Source organism: Homalodisca vitripennis, chromosome 3, assembly GCF_021130785.1.
Source record: "Homalodisca vitripennis isolate AUS2020 chromosome 3, UT_GWSS_2.1, whole genome shotgun sequence".
Lineage (NCBI taxonomy): Eukaryota > Metazoa > Arthropoda > Insecta > Hemiptera > Cicadellidae > Homalodisca > Homalodisca vitripennis.
In genome coordinates this window covers 186611562-186629601 of record NC_060209.1, presented here as the reverse complement: position 1 = coordinate 186629601, position 18040 = coordinate 186611562, and the positions used below count along the sequence as shown (strand labels likewise).

Here is an 18040-nt window from a genome sequence, read left to right as displayed (position 1 = left end):
TGTTGAATACAAAAGATGACTAAGGTATCCGTAGAAGATTTTGCTTATAATTAAAAAGTTTATTTTTGAATTAACGTGTCCTTTTAGTTACAGTTCCTTATCCTTTCGTAAGGAACAAAATTAATAAATATTTTTTAGTTTAAATACGTCTTGAGAATAGTGAATTTAGATCATTTTCTGATTTGGCTAAAGTGTTGTCATGGATATAATGGGAGTACAAAAAATAAAAAACTATGGAAACAATAAGACATTTCAATTTTATCTACGTTTTTTACATTAATATTCTAAAATCAAATCGGTATATTTTACTTATAAATATTATTTAATGATGCTTAATAAATTATTTAAGTACAATAGCCAATGGTGCAGTGTAGCGGGTACAACGGAAGAAAACCGGATCAAGCAATGTCGAGCTTGGTTGCTGCTTGGATGGGTGACCGCTGAGCGATCCTGTCGCAAGCAGCCCGCTTGCTCGGCCATTGGGGGTGAGAGAGAGCTTCTTAGTCCTAACTTCGTCTGGTCTGGTAAAAAATACATCTTTACTTTACTTTAGAAGTTGTGTACTGATAACTACAATTACATATGTGCTTTTTTGGCGCGCGCGCGCGCACACACACACACACACACACACACACACACACACACACACACACACACACACACACACACACACACACACACACACACACACCTTCATACAGTATAAAATGTTCTATGACCTGTTGATTGTTTTTCAAGGGGATTACGTTTGCAAGACATTCGAATGGTCACTGGTGGTGATTCACTGGAGGTGATAGGCACGACGTATTCCTTTCTTCCAAGCTCTATTTTCGTTGTGTACTAAGACAATAGAAGTAAATTTCTTTTATTAATCAGCGTCAGTATAAGTTTAGGTATAAATTAATAGAGTTTACATCGCTGTAGTTTAATATCTGTTTTGATCCAGTTGTTCTAGAAAAGTACTTACATTGGGAATGGAGAAATGCAGCTGTTCTTCAGGGAATTTACAGTAAACAGGGAAATCCTATTGGACGATAATGTCATTGCAATATGTTGTGTACTGAGTTCCAAAACTTTTATCAATTTTCTTACAAAATCCCATTTGTTTCAGTATCATGTCAATCATGGACCATAATAAATAAAAAGCTATATTATTTATAAATATCAAAAAGGCTATTTGTTATGGCACATTTTTTTCGTGTAGCATTAGAAAGCTTGTTGATTTTTTGTAATAGGGTTTTAGTTGTTGACTCAGTAATAATATAAATAGTGAACTCTTGTTTAATAATAATAAAAGTAAATGGTATACACTACAGAGTTCTAAAATAATCTTTCTAATTACGGCTCAAACAAAATTATTTTCATGACAAAAGTCGACCTAAGTTATAGTGTTTAACTGGCAATCGCGTTCATTGATGGGAAAGGTGCCCTAAAGGCATGAAGGTAATTCAAACAAGTCAATGTCGGTTGAGTTAATTTACTGTGCAAATTCTCCATACTGTTATTTAGTTATTGTTTTATAGGCCTTTAATTAACATTTTTACAAATATTATATATAGAAGTAATAAAAGAAAAATATTTAGTAACTGCACTGAGAGTTGAAATCTCTATAATGAAATACATTTCAGTTGTATGGATAAGTTTAACTAGCCTTGAAAGAAGAAAATTGGATACTGTAAAGTAATTCGTATTATAAAATAGAATTATTTAAAGTTTTAACATAAAGATATAATGATTTTTCAATTATAATTTAGGATTACCTTAACATTCATAATTATTGTGGCAGCGAGCGATTTGGCCTTAGATCTTAATTCTCTATTCAGACGCTATTTATTTCGTAAAGACCTGGTTCCAACCATTATCATTTAAATAAAATTTTCATATGTAATCATACAAATGAATATTTACATAAAATAAATACACTGTTGTGTGTAAAACTTTATATGGTCAAGTTTGGTATATTTTTAAAGATTTTATTAATACGACCATTACAGACAGTATGTGAAGGGGAATCTTGCACGTATTAACAAAATAGTAACAGTGAATTGTTGCATGAAGGTTTCTCAGGATTGATCTGGATCGATGATCTATACTTAATTCGGAATTGATAAAGTATGTCGAAATTACAATTTTTATTATATAAAATAGAGTCTAGAATTATTTCCAAGGAAATGTTAGGGTTTATTACTGTATGTAATTTATGTTAAGAGAAGTGTGATTAAGTAGATATCCCAAAAAAGTTAGTAAAATAATAATTTATCTATTCCTTTTTACAATTTATTTTCTAATTAGCCCTTTCTATTTGGTTCACTTTAAGATGGGCGAAAGTGCAAGCGTAGATTGCGTGGTGGTCCTCAGAGCAGTAAGACAAGCGTGGAGTACCAGCCTCTCCATTCAAAGCAGTTAGGGGGTGGCCGGCCCTTATTCTAGGCAAGCAACAGCCCTTAATTCTTAAGGAGCCCCACCAACTCCAACAGTCATCTCCCGCAGTAGACTAGACCTATCGATCTACCCTTGCTCCCCAATATCTCGACATTTGCGGGGTTTTTGTGATGAGCCACTCTTAGTCAGATATAAATGACACATTGGGTTTTGCTGTACCCAGTGTAGTTTAACTGGAGGGTTTAAACTAGTCAGAAGTGGAACACTTTTTGGGGGAGTGATCTTGACTTACTATCACAAAGGTTACTAACAGTAAACTGGTACTCACTGTACCTCAGGTGGGCATTTATACAAATTTCTAAAATAAACCGTAAGCAGGAAAACATTTTGGAATATTCAGTGAGTTAATTGTGTATAAGACAGGTATTGCAGTTCTGCAGCGTAACATAAACGCATGGGTAGTATCGCAAATACAGACTTAATTGCCTCTCTTTTGTTCCATCGTTTTTGCACACATTTCTGTTTATGTTTTGGTAAAACGGCGCCGTTCAACAGCGTCCTGTAGAGTAACAATAGCTCGCGCTTCCTAATGTGTGCTTTTAGCGCTCTCATCTCCGTCCGTAGCGTGAAATGGATTCTCTGTAGCGGTCTTTTGTTTCGGTATTGAAATAAATAAGCAAAAGTATACGGTGCTTAAAATATTCAGACCGTCTAAAACGTGCTAGACCACCCTCTACTTACTAGTAATGGGGCTTTAATGTACAGTAAAAATACACAATGTATTATGATACACCATTTTCATTACGTGTATACAAAGAGTTATATTAATGAATTGTAAAATATTTTTGCAGCCTTTTACCAGTATGTGAACCGAGAAGAGTAATTCATAACGTAAAAAACACTATTTAAGTATTCACGTTATATTTATTTAAGTACACAATTTTCATGGTAAACACCCGAATCATCTATTATCACATTGAAATATCAAGTTATTTAAATTCAAACAAAAATTAGTAAACATTACGCAATTCCATAGGATTTAAATTTTTAAATTACTTTTAACAATGTAAAAAGTATTGTTTTTTTAGTTGTTGTCTTGATTTCCCTTAGTAAAACATTTATTTATGTACATATCTACATTATATTTATCTAATTACGCAATTATAGTTTCACTGTAGTAATCTGAATCTTCCATTCAAATTCACATTTAAATTGAAAACAAAAACTAGTAAACAATACACAGTGCACTTTAGATTTCAATAAGTACATTACTTGGAACATTAGTCATTTTTTTATTATCTTAATTCTCTTGATTTCTTTTACACTGGTTACCTTTAGGAATGCATTTCTTTAATACAAAGAGGAATATCAAATGGTCTCCCTTTACACTCGTGTATAAATAAAATTCTAAAACAAAAGCGTAACCTAATATAACTAATACAAACCTAAGTAGATGTATGCAATAAAAAAAATTCGAAACAGTCTTTTAAAATACTATTAAATAAATGAATTAAACTCATGTTTTTAAAATTATGCACAAAGGTTTGTCACAATTATGTTTAGTATTAACTTTTATTAAATAAATACATTACTAGACTTATTATAGTTTCTATTACATAATGTATACCAGAGTTAAATAAGCTTACATCATCCATTGCAGTAGTCAATCAAAACTACATCATCCACTGCAGTAGTCACTCTATACAAACAAATGTAATGAAACTGCAATAGACACGTCTGGATCGTTAAATCACTTCTTCCGGTAGATTTAACAGCCATGAATATGAAAAGAATGAATCGTAACATAGAATCTAGGTTTTCTGTATCGCGTGGAACGGAGTTTTCTGTATGTCAGTTTCGAGTCGAGCTTTTGTGTAAAATATTAAATACAGCTTTTTCTCCAAGCTTTTCAGTTCTAAACAATAAATTTTTAGATTGATTTCACTTCAGCAACTCAAGTCTCCGAGTTTCCAATATACTCGTCTGAATGTGGTTTTATCTAAAATTTTGCCGCTAAACTTATTTGACTAAAATCTTAAAACATATTCGTTCGGCTTCCAAATGTTTGCCCACTTCCAAGTGTTAAATACACTTATTAATTCTTACAGAAAAAGATAACATAAAGCCATTTAGTCAAATTAAAAAGAATACAAAGCATACATAGTGGTTTGTTCCTTATTTATTCCTCCTAATTGTATGGCCAAATTGAATAGTTTTAAACGTGCACGTGTAACAAAATTTATGTGAATTTTGAGAATTCTAGTAGTAAATTTTCACGTGTTTAAAAGAAAGTAATTAAAGAAAACACATGAAATCAGACGACAAATGAAACATTTTATGATTGATTATGTTATTTTGTTTGTTTCTAAAGTTTACAATAGCCTAATAGATTCGACGAGAGTTTCAATATATTCTGCATGATAAATGTCATTCGCCCCCACACACTCTAAATGTGATACCGCCACAAAGCTTTATTTCATAACGAAGGTATTGAGTTATCGGTCACTGCGTGTGGTTTATTTGTTGTGGCGGTCATAGTTAGGAATTAAATTTCAGAGGCAATTACTCTAAATAAACCTAGCAAATATTAAATATTCATAACTCTCGGCATTTTCTACTGTAGCGTTAAAATGAATATGGTTTCTTCTAACAATTAAAAAGGAAATTTCATTTGAAGGCTCTATTAATTAAAACTTTGAGGTTTATGCCGAGAGTTCTATAAAACGTATAGAACGCATATTTATGTATTTTTTATTAAATGTATACAGTATGGAGGAAATTTAAATAGGTTTATATACAGTAGATGGCGGAAAATAAATCACCCTTTTTCTTTTGACGTAGGGAGGTACTCCAACGTAAAAGTGCGCGGTAGTCAAATTTAGTTTTAACCTTTTTTTATATGGACTTTTGCTCTACTTTATTTTTTACCTTACGGTTCGTTGGAAGAGAATATTGTTATTAATAAATAGTTTCATCTGTGTATGTGGGTTTCAAAAAATGGTTTGATATGATTAAATTTTCTTAATGCGTTATGTTGGTTTTGTTATTATAATTAAATTTCGATTATAATCTATATTTTTAGGGAGTTGAAATAATTAAAAAATTAATAAACGTACTTGAGATTGAAATAAATACTTTTTTCCTCTGGTTATTGTTTTATTTGCTGTATTCATTATTTATTTATGTATATATTCTTAACCCTAGTTTTTATATACCACTCTTTGGTAAATTGTGTGTGTAAGTGTTTTTGCCATAGTGTAACTTGCATATAAATTTTCGTGTGCTATTTCAAGTATTTATTTCTTCGACATCAGACATCCCCACCCCATGTGTTTCATCCATTCTGTACACAGCTATACAATATCTTGATTGTTTTTGTATTAAGTGAGGCTATTTTAAACAGTTGTTTGAAACTCCTTTTACACTTTCTTTTTTAGTACAGAAAGAAAGAGCTTGGTGATAAAAAATCGTTTAGAGTATGCTGTAATTCGAAGACTTTATAATAGAATTACATGAGTTGGAATAAAACGATAAAACATCTAAATATGCCGAGAGGATGGATGATTACCTAAATAGGTGGCACCGACAAGGTGTTTGTGATTTCCATACAGATAAATTGTTACGTTGTTGAAGCGATGTGGAGATGTGTATGGAGTCTGTTTGAGGTGCAGTAATACCGGTGATAGTTCTGTTGTAGAGCGACATAAAACAAGCGCTAGGGCACCGTTGCGCTGGTCAGAACAGAATAAACAAGAGCAGACTGTATGTCACTGTTATGTCAGATAAAAGTTTTACTGTGGTGGAGCTATTTGCATTTCATGTCAGTTTATCTGTGGGATGCATAGCAGCTGCTCTGATATAGCCTTAGTGTCCGGCTCTCAGCTGTGTAAACTCGTTTTGCTGACTGAGTGGCTCTGGCGTTTCTCGGCCCATTTATACACTTTAATATTACACTTCTTTAATAGTAAGTTTCAATTTTTTGTATAACATGGACCTAGTATCCGGCTCTCAGCTGTGTAAACTCGATTTTGCTGACCGAGTAGCCTCGGCGTTTCTCGGTACATTTCTTTAATATATACACTTTAATAATTACACTTCTTTAATAGTAAGTTTCAAATTTTTTGTATAAACATGGACCTAGTATCCGGCTCTCAGCTGTGTAAACTCGATTTGCTGACCGAGTAGCCCCGGGCGTTTCTCGGCCCATTTATACACTTATTACACTTCTTTAATAGTAAGTTTTCAATTTTTTTGTAAAATATGGACCTAGTATCCGGCTCTCAGCTGTGTAAAGTCTTTTGCTGACCGAGTGGCTCTGGCGTTTCTCGCGCATTTATACACTTTAATACTAACACTTCTTTAATAGTAAGTTTTCAATTTTTTGTAAAATATGGACCTAGTATCCGGCTCTCAGCTGTGTAAAGTCGTTTTGCTGACTGAGTGGCTATGCGTTTCTCGGCGCATTTATACACTTTAATACTACACTTCTTTAATAGTAAGTTTCAATTTTTTGTAAAATATGGACCTAGTATCCGGCACTCAGCTGTGTAAAGTCGTTTTCTGACTGAGTGGCTCTGCGTTTCTCGGCGCATTTATACACTTTAATACTACACTTCTTTAATAGTAAGTTTTCAATTTTTTGTAAAATATGGACCTAGTATCCGGCTCTCAGCTGTGTAAACTCGATTTTTCTGACCGAGTGGCTCTGTGTTTCTCGGCGCATTTATACACTTTAATACTACACTTCTTTAATAGTAAGTTTTCAATTTTTTGTAAAATATGGACCTAGTATCCGGCTCTCAGCTGTGTAAAGTCGATTTGCTGACCGAGTGGCTCTGTGTTTCTCGGCGCATTTATACACTTTAATATTACACTTATCTTAATAGTAAGTTTTCAATTTTTTGTAAAATATGGACCTAGTATCCGCTCTCAGCTGTGTAAACTCGATTTGCTGACCGAGTGGCTCTGCGTGTCTCGGCGCATTTATACACTTTAATATTACACTTATTTAATAGTAAGTTTTCAATTTTTTGTAAAATATGGACCTAGTATCCGGCTCTCAGCTGTGTAAAGTCGTTTTGCTGACTGAGTGGCTCTGGCGTTTCTCGGCGCATTTATACACTTTAATACTACACTTCTTTAATAGTAAGTTTTCAATTTTTGTAAAATATGGACCTAGTATCCGGCTCTCAGCTGTGTAAAGTCGTTTTGCTGACTGAGTGCTCTGGCGTTTCTCGGCGCATTTATACACTTTAATACTACACTTCTTTAATAGTAAGTTTTCAATTTTTTGTAAAATATGGACCTAGTATCCGGCTCTCAGCTGTGTAAACTCGATTTGCTGACCGAGTGGCTCTGCGTGTCTCGGCGCATTATTCACTTTAATAGTAAGTTTTCAATTTTTTGTAAAATATGGACCTAGTATCCGGCTCTCAGCTGTGTAAACTCGATTTTTCTGACCGAGTGGCTCTGCGTTTCTCGGCGCATTTATACACTTTAATACTACACTTCTTTACTAGTAAGTTTTCAATTTTTTGTAAAATATGGACCTAGTATTTGGCTCTCAGCTGTGTAAACTCGATTTTGCTGACCGAGTGGCTCTGCGTGTCTCGGGCGCATTTATACACTTTAATACTACACTTCTTTAATAGTAAGTTTTCAATTTTTTTGTAAAATATGGACCTAGTATCCGGCTCTCAGCTGTGTAAACTCGATTTGCTGACTGAGTGGCTCTGGCGTTTCTCGGCGCATTTATACACTTTAATACTACACTTCTTTAATAGTAAGTTTTTAATTTTTTGTAAAAATATGGACCTAGTATCCGGCTCTCAGCTGTGTAAACTCGATTTGCTGACCGAGTGGCTCTGCGTGTCTCGGCGCATTTATACACTTTAATACTACACTTCTTTAATAGTAAGTTTTCAATTTTTTGTAAAATATGGACCTAGTATCCGGCTCTCAGCTGTGTAAACTCGATTTGCTGACCGAGTGGCTACTGCGTGTCCTCGGCGCATTTATACACTTTAATATTACACTTCTTTAATAGTAAGTTTTCAATTTTTTGTAAAATATGGACCTAGTATCCGGCTCTCAGCTGTGTAAACTCGATTTTCTGACCGAGTGGCTCTGCGTTTCTCGGCGCATTTATACACTTTAATACTACACTTCTTTACTAGTAAGTTTTCAATTTTTTGTAAAATATGGACCTAGTATCCGGCTCTCAGCTGTGTAAACTCGATTTGCTGACCGAGTGGCTCTGCGTGTCTCGGCGCATTTATACACTTTAATATTACACTTCTTTAATAGTAAGTTTTTTCAATTTTTTGTAAAATATGGACCTAGTATCCGGCTCTCAGCTGTGTAAAGTCGTTTTGCTGACGCGAGTGGCTCTGTGTTTCTCGGCCCATTTTATACACTTTAATACTACACTTCTTTACTAGTACGGTTTCAATGTGTTCAAAATATGAACCTTAGTATCCGGCTCTCAGCTGTGTAAACTCGCTTTGCTGACCAAGTGGCTCTGCGTTTCTCGGCCCATTTATACACTTTAATACTACATTCTTTACTAGTACGGTTTCAATGTGTTCAAAATATGACCTTAGTATCCGGGCTCTCAGCTGTGTAAACTCGCTTTTGCTGACCAAGTGGCTCTGCGTTTCTCGGCCCATTTATACACTTTAATACTACACTTCTTTACTAGTAAGTTTTCAATTTGTTCAAAATATGGCCTTAGTATCCGGCTCTCAGCTGTGTAAACTCGCTTTGCTGACCGAGGGGCTCTGCGTTTCTCGGTACATTTATACACTTTAATATTACACTTCTTTACTAGTAAGTTTTCAATTTGTTCAAAATATGGCCTTAGTGTCCGGCTCTCAGCTGTGTAAACTCGCTTTGCTGACCGAGTGGCCTAAATGCGTATAAATTCGAATACAGTGTATTGACTACTAATTTTCACAATGGTTACTCACAGCTTACAATATAAATACTAGCGTATCCAGGATATCTGTAAAAATAAATACGTTTAGCTAAATTATCATCTTATTTTAATATAAATTAGTGTACATAAATGAAAAGCATTGCTACTTTGCAACGAAATTAAATTTTACCCAAAGATTCAATATTATCAAAGTGTTATATTTACCATGTTTATAAAGTCAAAGTAAACTTCGCTGCTCATTCAAGCAAGAATCTGAAGATATTCTTCAGTAATTACATCGAGTCAGTGTAAATCAAGAGAAAAGTCCAGCATTTCATATCTTTTATAAATAACCAATTACTGTTAATGAGTATAAAATGAGTTCTCTTATAACTTTTCATTCGATGGTACTAAGGATCTGTAATTGGGTACAAAATTTATTTCGTAATTTATTGTAGGGTTTAAATTTGTGAATCATCTTTTACGGTACATAAGGAGCGAGTTTTTAATGCGCTCTTTTCACTTTACTATTTATTTCTTCAGACGTTTCTACCGAAGCACTATCCCCAGTTATTAGTGTTTTATAACTAATTGTTTTGTTCTTATTTTATCAATGTTTCAACTGTCTTTATATTCATATATAAATGTGTTCGTGTACAAAAATCACCTTTTAATTAACCGTATTTGTTCTCAATATAAAACTGTTGTTATAATTAGCAGTCTGAAATCTATCTATCGTATTATTAGTAAACAGGAAGAATTATACATGTATTATTATCACGATTTCCAATTGCAATTTAACCGATTCTAATTAACCCCGGCAAAGAGCGTTCCAAGCTTTAGCGGTGGTTTCTCTGAGACAATCTACCGAAAGAGGGCTGTCACAATTACCATATCTTGTATTCCACTCGACAATTCAATACACCTTGGGTTTGGATGGACTGATTTCAAAGCTGGCATAAACTATCTAGGGGTGAATTTTTCCCGAGGTTAGACCACAATGGGGAATAGGAACAGAGTGGGTGGAATTCTCGAGTTAAAACCATTTCATGATTTATAATCTTTTAAGTTTCATGTTATCAGTAGACTTCAACCAAAATTGGTATGTACATTCTCTAAAATACATAATGCCCTTTAATAGCGCTAGTAGATCAACGCATTCAGTCATCAGAATCCAGCTTCAGGATCAAAATGATTTCCTCTCTATCTCGGAGATCGTGTATATCAGTTAAAGTCAATCCAAAATGATATGGAAGAAATTTTACCAAAAAGTATTAATATATGCTCTTAGATGAGAGAGAACGTGCACTTGGAATGAACTGTTTTCATTTGACCTTGTAACGTATGATTATTGAAAGCGGATCATGGTTAGGAGGTATAGGAGGCAGGGAGTTGCCGCATGTTAAAAATATGCTTCCAGTGGTGCAGAGCGTCCGTGGTAATATTTAGTAGTAGTTAGTTTTAATATGCTGAAAGCTTTTAAATCTTCAAAGCTTTCACAGGCTGGAAGCTCCAAGAAGAAGAATATTTCTTTTTTGCTAAAGCTTTTAGAGGTCGTCATTTCCAAGGGGCCAGATAAGTCTATAGATAACACATTTGTAGTAATTAGGAACTAAACTTAGATGCTTATGTTTCTCAATGATTGAGAGTTCCTAGACATCAATAATTTTCAGAAACCTTCCAGAGAGCCTGGAAAACAAACTTGGGATATAGACTTCAAGCAGTTTCAGAATAAGTATAGGATTGTGTAGAGTTTGAAATATTATAATGTTGGAGTTGTTTCAGAAACAGATATTGAGGCATCTCTCTTGGACTGAGCGTTTCCGAGCCGGATGCTTACAAATGTCAGGCTCTAATCCGTGACCTAAATATTGTAGATGTGAAAAGATTCTAGAGTTTTTCTAGTTTCCATATGCCAGATATCCTAAAGATCTTTAATGTCAGAAGTTGGCATGTTATCCTAGAGGAAGAACAAGTTCACCTTATTAACTAATCCGAAATAATTTGTTACAACATCTTTTGAAAATATGTCCGATAAAATAAGTTTTTTTCATAATAGGAGGTCCGAAAGGTACAAGAAAATGTCTTATATGTCAAATTAAACTTTATGATAACGATTACTAATAGTAGGTGGTTCTTCATCAATATCAAGGACATATGAAAGATATAGGTGTTAGAGATAAATAGCCATCTTTCAAATTACTGTGTATTGTAGTGTACAGTTATTCGCTCAGTACGCCATCATTCCAGTGTCATCAGTACTCGCTCTGAATCTTCCTCTGTCTTTTGCCTCTTCCATACTTGTCCCATGATTTTTGTTTGGATTTATTTTGGCGGTTTCTTGTTTTAGGTTTTCCAAGTTGTATTTCTTTTAAAAGTGAGTCTGCTCTCATCTCAATAAGCCTCCAGTCCATATATATTCTTACATGTGCCAGTACTTCAATTTATCTCCTTTGTTATTTCCTTATGTTGTACATAATTTTCCAAATTCCAATTCATAATTTTACATTCTTGAGACATTATGGGACCTGGTGGGACATGCTTTAAACTGAGACGGAAACATACCTATATCTTAAGGCCGATTAAATTATAACTATAAGGTTTTTTCAAACTGGTACATTTCTGTTGCAGCAAAATATGAGACACAGACTATGAAATGAAAGACTGCACAAACAAAGGTTTAAATACATCGAAATCCAAAGACCTACTTTCTTCTTAAATATTTTGGAATAACGTATTAGGAAAAAGTGTATTATGCACTCTAAACTATCTCCTAAGCTTAATTTTCATGAAGCTTGATGATGTATGAACATAGTAAATTGGAGAGTGTAAAAGTAGTGCTTTACATGTTTTTGTATTAGTGAATTCACTTGATTACTGTTAAAAGGTGTTCACGTTATCCTTTTTAAGGCATAAGATTGGCTGTAATTCCATAGGACATTGATTTTTTCTTTTTTTTTAATTATTACTTTTTAATTACTTCTTGTTTTTCTGCTTGAGTCTATGATTAATAACGTTTTATTTAGGATCTACTTTGTACTTGAGAACCTGAAAAAAGAATTTCCTTAAAACATAAAAATTTGTCAATCATAAACCACAACAAAAAAACCTCTATAAAATCCTCACACAAATCCACATTATATAAATCTTTTTATATTCTTATATTATTACTTTGTAATAATATAGTATACTTAATAAATAATATACTTTGTATATACATTATTACTTTGTAATGATATTAGTAGGATGTTGACAGCCTACGTCCTATCCAGGACGAGGTCTCGCCGGTGGTACAAATGTTTGCTTGCTCGAAATTCAACTCTTAAGTTATTACACATGAATTCTATTCGGCCTTAGAAATCTCTGTCAAAACCCCATCAGTATCAGATCTCTCAATAGTCCATTATTAGCTACTCTTAGTCATGATATTTCTAGATTGTTGAACGGTATACGTTCTATCCCGGTAAAAGTCTTCTTCTTTGACAAAAGTGTTTTCTTACACGAATTCAACTCCGAAGTTATTACACATCATCTGCAGTTGGTCGTTGAGCACGTAATGTAATCTTTACAAAACTCGATACTGCACAACTATCATTTTAGTTATTCATTATTTATTGTTCTTTTAAGAACCTTCCTGAATTACGAATAGAATTCCAAAGTTATTACACATGAGTTCCTGTTGTTCGTTGAACACGCACTTCAATCTTCTCAATAATTGACATTACAAAATTCTCCTTATAGTAAATGATTACTTCGTCTTCTAAGGGTCTGCCTGTATTACTACTTTCTCCATGATAGACTTGGGTTGTTTAATGGCTTACGTCCTACCCCGTTTCCTTTTCAAATTGCCCTCAACAGTTATTACACGTCAGTTCCAGTTTGTCATTAAACTCTTAGTTTAATTTCTACAAAATTTTTCATATAGTCTATTATTACTTACTCTCCGTCATGAGATTTCTAGGTCTAATCTGGAAGAGGTCTCGCCGGTAGCACAAGTGTCTGCTTACACGAACTTAACCCAAAAGCCGTTACACATGAGTTCTAGTTGGCCATTTGAATCTTAGTAAAATCTTCACACTACGGCAAATCTCCTTATAATCCATAATTATTAATTTCTCTTAATCATGGTTCTCTAGATTGTTTAGCGGCCTACGTACTATCCCGGAAGAAGTGTTTTCCTTCGACAAATGGGTTTGGATGCACGTTGAACTCCAAAGTTATTGCACAAATGTCCCAGTTGGTCGTTTAACACGCATTTTAATCTGTACAAAAATCGGCACTGCACGCCTATCTTAATAATGTACTATTAGTTTTTCTTCGTCTAAGAGTCTACGTCTATTATTACTGTCCTAGATTGTTGATTGGCCTGTGTCGCACCCCTGGTATGGTATCGTCTGGGGACACACGTGTTAGATTGTTTGAATTGAACTCCATAGTTACTACACGTAAGTTCTAGTTGGTCGTTAACATTGTACTTTAATTTCTTCATAAATCTTCTTATTTTCCATACTTACTCTTAGTCGTGATATTTCTAAGTAGTTGAACGGCCTGAGTCCCATCTTAGGAGAGGGCTCAGTTATTATATATGATTTAAAGTTTCCATTGAAATCTTAGCTAAATCACACTACGCAAATCTCCTAATAATCCATAATTAATTTAACTTATTCATGATATTATCTGGTTGAACGCCCTGAGTCCTGTCCTGGGAGGTATTCGTGTTTAGTTGCACGAAATCGTCTCCAGTTGGTCGTTGAACATTTAGTTTTATCTCCACACAAATCGTCAATACACAACTTTCCCCAAGATATATTACCACTTATTTGTAATTTGTTGGTCTATTATTACTTTCCTTGGTTTTTGAACGGCCTGTGGTCTCACCTTGGATAAAGTCTCATGACAATCATGTTTGTGTGTCATTGGACTCAAAATATTTTACACATCATCTCCAGTTTGTCGCTAAAATCGTAGTGTAATCTCCACACAAATCAATATTATACATATTTACTTACAGCCTATAATTATTTACTCTCATCCATGATATTCCTAGGGTTCTTAACTGCCTATTTGAAACCTGACAGACCTCGTCTGGTGACACGCGTTTTTCCTTGTTCAAATTTAACTCTAAATTTGTTACACATCAATTCCAGTTGTTCGTTACATTTGGTGTACGTCCCATTCATGAAGAGTTCTAAATTATTACACGTGAGTTCTACTTGTGGCTATTGATATCGTAGTCAAAACACCACAGTACGCAAATCTCACAATCCATAATTAATTTTTCTTGTTTATGATATTCTTAGGTTGGTTAACTGCCTTTTTTTATAGCAAGTTTGTATTTATTTATTTTTTATAGTATTTTACAATACAAAGTTATAAATATATTTTTTCTATATACTATGCAAATTTTAAATTCACAAAAATTCATAAGGTTTCCCAGATACTGGGGTAAACGGACATACCCCTTCTATTATATTATTTTTTTTCGGTTTGATATGTCACCCATTGTATCCCTACCTACAAAATCCTGAATATGGTGCTCCATTGCCTTTTTCACAATCTTCTATCCTTCCTGTTCCCATTATTCGTTTTTTCCACCACTTGCAGAGTCTCTGTAGCTCTGGCAGAAGAGGTGTGGGGATATCCGAAGGTTGGGCAGAAGGGCACGGTGTGTAGGCTAAGCGACCGACCTCTCTAGACACCATCACTGTTGGTTATGTTACCTATATCTCAGATTACCTATATAAGGGCTGGGAATAAAAACGTAGTTTTATCTCTAAAAAAATTTACACTATACAACCCTCCTTACTTTCTATCAATACTTCTTCTTCTTCTAATGGTCTGCCTCTATTATTACATTCCAAGATAATAATCGGTCTGTCTCGACCCGGTTAAGGTATCGTCTGGTGACACACGTGTTTGCTTGTACGACTAGAACTCTAAAATTATTACACATTAGTTTCAGTAGTTCGTTGAACACGTAGTTTAATATGCACGAAAATCAACACTACAAATTTTTCCTTGTAGTCTATTATTACTTCTTACTCCAAATTCATTATACATGAATTCCCTTGACCGTTATAATCATAGTCAAACTCGCACACTACACAAATCTCTTAACATTCAATAACTAATTACTCTTAGTCATGATAATCCTTGAACGTCTAACGTAACATCCCAGAATAGGTCTTCCTAATTCGACAAAACTGTTGCTTTACAGGAATTAAGCTCTAAATTTATTACACATCAGTTCCTGTTGATCGTTAAAGACGTAGTTGAATCTCCACAAAAATCAACACTACACAACATCCCCTAATGTATATCATTACTACTTCTTCTTCTAAGTATCCGTCTCTATTGTTACCTTCCATGGTTATTGATCGTCCTCAGTCCCAACCAACTCTAAAGTATTGCACATTAGTTTTAGTTGGTTGTTGAAGTCGTAGTTGAATCTCCACAAAAATCAACACTACACATTTTTCCTTGTATTCTATTATTACTTCTATCTCTAAAGCCATTATATATGAATAACGGTTGACATTTTAGTCAAATCCGTACACTATACAAATCACTTAAAATTCAATAACTAATTACTAAATTAATAATTAGTTATTACTAATTAATAAATATGTGGTTTAATCTCCACAAATATCAACACTAAACATTTTCCTTTATATTCTATTATTACTTCTTGCTCCAAAGCCATTATATAAGAATGACTGTTAAAATTGTATACTTAATTCATCTTATCCATGATATTCCTAGGTTGTTGAACTGCCTACTTCCTATCCCGTGAGAGGTCTCTTCCGGTAACAGAAGTGTTATTACATAGTAGTATTATTACTTATTCTTTTTCTTAGAGCTTGCCTGCATTATTACTATTTCCATAATATCCCTAGGGAGTTTAACGGTCTACGTTCCATCTCGTCTGGTGACACGAGTGCCTCCACGAATTGTACTCCAAAGTTGTATCACATTAGTTCCATTTGGTCGTTAAAATATATAGTTACTACACAAATATTCTTATAGTCTATAATTAATTACTCTCAGAAACCTAAAGGTGTAGTGTGTAACACTTAATTTGCGGACAAAAGTTTAATTTCCTCCTCACTCTTATTGTATTTTTGTGGAAACGCCAAACTGCTTCATTATTCTTTAGAAAGAAAACAAATTCGTTACAGCTTGTATTTGGATTATTTCTGATCTTTATTATAGTGAAACAAAGTAAAAGATACGCTTTCAAACTTTAACACTAAACAGAAGAAAATATAAATGAGATACAGCTTAAATTTATAATAATAAAAAAATTCATCTTTTGTTAATCCCATCCGACTGGCTTGATTTTAAGATCATCTCGTTGACTATGTCTATGGTTATCAATTGTACTAAATGTTTCTGTGAGTCCGATTTAAGTTGATTGTAATAAATTCCTTTCAATATAAAACTATTATTTTATTTGTTTAGACAAAGTCCTTTCGGAATTTTGAGGAGAACTATCAAAGTGATGGATGGTAAGTCATCTTTTTGGACAGTTACAAATTCAAACATTGAAATCGGTTACTAAAAGCATTAATCCTCTAGAAGAAGGATAAATAAAATAAGCAGTTATATAATTAGCAATCAATTAAAACAAATAGTCAAATTAAAGTGTACAAACTGGTCATCATGCAAAAGATTCAGGTACAGTTCCGTTAAATACTGCAATATAATTTAATAATAAACTACAAATTAATTTTTAGACGTGCATAACGATCTGAAATTATGAAGAGGGAATATTATTGGAAAAAATCAAGTACGCAAAATTTTAAGAGGTATTTATGAGCTGGGTGTATGGAATCATCAACCAATGTGGTTCAAAGAACAGGAATTTTTTTCCAGAAGATGAATAGACGAAGACCGGAATGCGAGGGGACGATCGGGCGACTTAGTTCGTCGGATCACCGCACGTCACGTGACACTACCGAGCGCTAGTATACAGTGAAATAAGTAGGGCCCCATAGTTAAATGTGCGCAAACACTTTAATCAAGGGTGAGAGTTTCTAATCTTACTATTCATTTTCTAGAGTTTTTAACTTCGGTCCGTCCCCATAATTCTGTTCCCTCTTAACCTGGCCCAATGTAGTGTATACCCTACTGTTAGATAGATTCACACACACCCATACCATTAGAGTTATGTATAATATATTAGTATAGGTAAAAATTTAATATACACTTAATCAGTTAATAATAATGTTTGTCTTTATTCATATGTGAAAAGTCATTTACACGTAAAATTTCACCTTACTTGTGTAGCTTTTTCTTTACCTGGAGTTTTTTAATGGTATTTAAATCAACTTTACTAAAATAACATAATTGATTACAATCATAAGTGTATTCAGTAAATTCCCAGGTATCAACACTGACATAAAATAGTTCAATTGTTACTCAAATCGTTTGAGATATTCAATAAAATATCATGAAATTTTGAGAGGAATTATAGAAATTTTACAGGCACTTATTAAAAATTATGTTTCATCATTAAACTGAAATTTAAAATGAATTAAGAGAATGGATTGGAAATTAAGATTAGAATATATTTCAGTGGCTATAACTTATATCAGGATTATTTGGAATGCCATTTAAAACGAATATACTCATGTTGTCCGTGTTTTTCAAAGCGAAATAGCGTACGAATCCGCGTGGAACTGCTAGTAATTACATAAAACTGTTGTGTGGTATAAAACAAATTCGGTGCAATATAATGAG

The 18040-nt window shown here is 33.6% G+C and overlaps 1 protein-coding gene across 1 annotated transcript in view; it reads left to right on the top strand.

The window, feature by feature from the left end:
* Positions 1–18040, top strand: part of LOC124358513 (fat-like cadherin-related tumor suppressor homolog) — a 733849-nt gene that overhangs the window by 46031 nt on the left and 669778 nt on the right.